The following is a 5,639-nucleotide window of genomic DNA, read 5'->3' as shown; positions in this document are numbered from 1 at the left end:
ATTACTTAGAAAGAAAATAAGAAATAGAACAAAACCACCACAGTTGCTGTAGAGGTGGAAAAACTTAAATAAATTGAAAGTTGAAGTGACCGTTAATTGAAAATCATTGGACATTTTTCATACCAAACTTTGAGTGACAGGTTATTGAGTGACCTTTACTAGAATGATCGGACTGCATTGATCCTTTGGTGTTCATGTATTACAGACAAACAGAACAAGAAATATACATGGCATCAGTGAAACTGACAATCCCTGCTGTGAATACTGTGAAAGGAACTGAGCTTAACAATACTGTACGCTACTCATGATAAAATAAAAGAGCTCGAATGCCTAGCTTTTCGTAAACAATATTTAAACATTTAACTTCTGAAAGAAATAGGGGGAAAATTGAGTGCATGGAAAATAAAAGTGTTTTTGGAATTTTGTTGGTGCTGGGGTATTTCTGTATTAATGTCGCTTTGGTGCCAGCTCTGAAAGATAAACAACTAAAAAAGAAGAGCTATCATGGCCATGGTCATCGTTTGCTCTGGAAGAAAAGAGTGTCGTCGGAAATGAAGACGTCGATCAAGAAAAGGCAAACATTCCCATCTTTTCCAATTTCCATTGAATATTTTCCACAATTACTTATAGCGATATCCAGTTCTTGTCACTGACCCCATTTCTTGTACAAATTTGTCATACGTCAGACCTTTGACTTGCTGATATCAGACTGTTGACGTGGTCGGCCATACGCCGCCGGCGAGCCGCGATCATCGTCAGCTGAAATAGACCATTACGTCTATCGATATACAAAGCCATAAAATCTGTGTCGACAGTTGAATGCAAGGCAGTCTTTCCATCTCAGATATGAACAGATTTTCTTTCGAAAATAACGGGGTGTGTTTTTGTCGATTTAATTTTTAAAATTTATGTGCGATTTAAGTAACTTATTTCAAAAGTCAACGTTTTACGTCTCAAAAAGCAATTTTAAGACTTCCGTGGATTTAAATTGCATGGTCGAACATCAGCTTAGTGCCTATTGAAGTGCAGATCCTTCGTCACACTTTAGTATATTTGTCAGGAAATAAGACAGCCGATTTTTAAACCCTGCGTCATACAATGGAAAGGATGGCAAAATATAATATTAAATTCATGTTTTTAATCCTAGCGGGTTAGAGATTATGTGTCATTAACCTTTCCCTTACACAAGGGTAATAGACTTTGCATGCTCATTCAACAGTCACCTTGTCATTTTGGTGCTTCCATAATGTTTAAACCTTTATCGTGGCCCGAGGGGGGTTTCAGAATAGCCAGATAATTAGAACAAAAATTGATGACTTCCGCGTGGAATTCTGCGATATGTTGCACTCCTCATCACTTCGTCGGGAACACTTCCTCAGATGGGGTCAATAAAATTACCTACATAGAGTGAAAGGCCGACGTGTCGATAGCTGTTACCTGGGAACATTGAATGGCCCCATAATCAATAAAAAATCAATAAAATAAATCGAAAAAATAAAACATGATAGCGAAATCAGCATCGTCTCATTTTACATGCAAGTGGAGCATTTCCCCTGAAGAAATAGCTGTGCGCGGCTGCTACATTTCATTACTGCGTTACACGCACATGGAGTAATATTTCGGCGGATAACATGTGACATTTCGCTCATAGAAGTCGCTTTTACAGGCATCATCTAAATTGTCGTAGAGATGTGGCGGCTATATTTATCGAAGTTCATCAAATAGAACTCCGCAGAGGCTCGGAAAGTTGCAACCATCATAACTCTCTCGACATTTATCTGTCGTTTTGATGAGCGCTGCCTGATGATCTGATGTTTTCAATAGTATGTTGGCCAGGACCCCTATCATTAACCCGTTATAAAACACGGAAACCTTTCCCTGATAATCACTCGTATATTTAACATGGGATTCGAGTAAAAGTATGACATGGTTTCTATTTTAAAGAAACTCCCACAGCTGTCAGTACTTCAAACGTTGTTGCCCTTTCGTGTTTCCACGGCTTATTCACTGCGACCTTGGTTGACCCCATCTGCTTGGAGTCTTTTTGACGGATAACACGCGATTTTAGGAAATTTCGTTTGTTTGCTTCGGCGCATTCAACCCTTCCGTAATCCACATTCCTACAGTAACTCTCCGTATCGTCTCACAAACTTCCAATGAATAATTGCATTCGATAAACATACCCCCGAGAAACTTACTCGTACTCTACATTCACGGCGGGTTCGTGACTGAGCCGTTCAGATCGAATTTATTAAAATAAATGGAATTGACCTCGATTTATTGATGAAGGTCTCGGTTGGTTCAATGTACCAACCAGCCGACCGAGACGTTTTACAAAGCGATAATACACGATTCTTGTATTGTGTGTGTGTTTGTGCCTGTCTGTCTGTCTGTCTGTCTGTCTGTCTGTCTGTCTGTATGTATGTATGTATGTACAAGTACAGAAAGTCTATGACAAAGGTAAAAGGAATACATCACATTTTCCTGCTACAATAAAAAATTGTCGTTCCACTCTAATCAGTATGGCCACATCTGTAAACGTTAGTTATATCTACAGCTGATTGTGATCAATGATCAAACATGTGACTCCCAACCAAAAAACACCAAAATTAAACCTAATCGCATTTTTTCAACGGATATCGTCTTATTTGATTGAATTTGGTCAACCTTATCATTTTATCGAATTACTACAGATACAATACGAACTGTTATGAGTTATAGTCACGTGAGCGAAAATGGCATTTCCTCGCCACATTCGAAAATTCACATATTTACAAAAAGTAACATTTCAACCGCTCAGACTTCTTTTTTGTCCCTTTTTCTGCAAATTTGGACATATTACCTATCTCTAATCTTTAAAGACACAAGTAAAACAGTATGGCATATCTAATTAATATTCAATAATGCAATGCTATTGATTTTTGATGTTTGAATGAAAATATTGTTAAAATTTACAATAATTGTATCAGTCGATGGTTGTTACATAAGCTTTAATGCTACTGTTACATCAGATAACCATTCCAGGTTGAATAAATTTGTGTTCAGCGGTTGGAATATTTTATCATGTCCAATGTGTGATTTTGGATGGAAAATATAGTCTATCAGTCACGTGGAACGGTCGAACTCTCAAGTACAAATTTCATTTTGATATGCCATGGAGAAGGGAATTGTGGCCAATTTCAAAGTAATTTCAACAGAGAACTTCCCAAAAACATGTCCCTTGTAACTGTGAAATGTATAAACGAGCGTGAGTAGAAATAAGATAAATATCTCTAACCAAAAATGCAGACAAAGTCACAGACACACGGTCACAGGTCTTACGTCTTACGTACAGGTGAAACAAGGGAGATTAAGCACCCTGCGTGTGTCAGGTGTGGCCATATATATATATATATATATATATATATATATATATATATATATATATATATATATATATATATATATATATATATATATATATATATACATGTATATATTTATATATATATATATGGCCACACCTGATATCTATATATATATATATATATATATATATATATATATATATATATATATATATAATATATATATATATACAAGTTTTAGCGTTTTATGTTTTCCAAATATCAAATCTCGTTGAAGTTCAATTTTAATCTAAGATGGCCCTCCTTGTGAACGAAACGGTTGCAATCTATTTTACATATTTAGGTTCTGGGGTCAGTCAAATTTCTGCATCGTTAATATTTTTTATTTGTTTAATTCATATTTATTTCAGACACACATACTAGTAAGCCAATATCCAAAAATAGAAAAAAACAGCGATAAAAGAACACATATACACAAGGGAGTAAAATTTAATTATACATAACAGTGACGTAAATCGATGACTGCTTGTCAACATAAATATTCCCGTGATCTTGAAGTTTCCTTTTGAGCAAACTTTGTCCTCGCCAATTTTGTTTCGCGGAAAGTGATTCCGGGGAAAATGATTTCAAAATGTGAAGAAAATGGGTTGTTACGGCGAGGTTGCACGTTTCATTCAGAACATATTCATTCATTATGCCCGACAGCTCACTTTGACAGTGAGTGAGAAAATTTCTGATTTCCGTACAACAGCTGAAGCAAATAAATCAACTTTGTTGCTTTGTGGCATGATCTAGGTTGTGAATTTATGAAAGAGAGGCGCTGATTGAATACAGGTCAGAGCCCTCGACAGATCGACCCGTAAGTTAGGCGAAAGCAAAGGCTTTCTGTATACTGTTGCCGGCCTAAAGGTACTACATCAGCAATTCTGGATCTGATGCGTGCTAAGCAATAAAATCATTCGAACCATCGGGAACTGGCAAGGTGATAGCAGGCCGAGATGGACACATCTGTGGATGATCCGCTTCAGGCTACAAAGACTAATTATCAAAAACGAAGTCCCAAAACAATCTGATCTCAGCAGACGAAAGCCACCCTTGAAGGAGCGCCTAGCGTTTGATTTTCGTTCTTGGAAAGAAAGTCTTCGCTACTCAGCAGATGGATATGCAGATCTTCAGAGGTAGTTTTATCAATAATGTGCTGTTGAGTGCTTTGAAAATCAACCTTTCGAAACCGTAGGTCGACTGTATAGTCGCGGTTGTACTATTCATCGCTCCGTATTGAAAACCTTAACGAGCGTCCGTTAAATTTTCCTCGAATACCTTTCAATGGAAAGAAGATGTGAATACTCTTCTTAATGTGTCATGTTTTAATAATTTCGGCATTTCTCTTAACCTTCCAGTTTGCGATCCTTTTCTATTTTGACTCGCCAGCTTCGGGCGTGCGATGATTAAACGAAAACCCCACTAAGCGATACTCTGTCTGTTGTGTGATAGCTATCTTTGTCGTGCTTTCTAACGGAATATACGCGTGTGGAGATTAATAAGAATGTGCTCGTGACTTCAGAATTTGTTTGATCTGGTCCGAAATTCTCAGTTCCGGAAGGACAATCGCTAAAAGGCCTGTGTGGGAAATTTGTGGATACGTTTCCGAAAATTTCTTTCCTTTAATGACACTTAATAGCTGAAATGGACATCTATTGCTTCAAAGCGATATATATATAATATCATTTCTGCAAAGCATTATGCAATTTCATGATAATTATCATTAACAATGACGATAAAAATGCATATAGATCACTTGTGTTGTTGCATTCTCTCTTTGTTTCTTCTACAATAGTATAAGAGAACGTGACTTGTTGATGCGGAAATATTCTTAAAGCTCTATCAGCAGTTACTTTTAGATGCATTTTCCAAACATTAGCTCTGTCTTCCAATACAATAATTCAGAAAAGATCCAGCCGGTGCAAGTCAATATTTTTGATGCAAATTCCATGAAAATTGCAGCAGGCAGAGTTACAAAATTATCTGTAGAATGTTAACAATTGCATTGTTATCCAACAGAAGGTCAACTCTTTGTATGCAAAATTATCGACTCACTTTATGACTTCCCCAGTGTTTTAAATCAACTATGTTTTTAATGCTCCGAGTAAAAGTTTGCAAAAATCTTTTAATCCTGACGACTGGCGATAAATTACTGGCAGAAACTTTTAAACAGAGCTTAGAGATGCACGAACTTTTTTAATGAGATTTCTTTCAAGCTGATATTGATGTCTTTCCCTTTTTTCACACTTT

Source organism: Ptychodera flava, chromosome 20 (genome assembly GCF_041260155.1).
Source record: "Ptychodera flava strain L36383 chromosome 20, AS_Pfla_20210202, whole genome shotgun sequence".
NCBI classification, from domain to species: domain Eukaryota; kingdom Metazoa; phylum Hemichordata; class Enteropneusta; family Ptychoderidae; genus Ptychodera; species Ptychodera flava.
The sequence above is the reverse complement of the archived record's forward strand: the minus strand, read 5'-3'. Positions refer to the sequence as shown.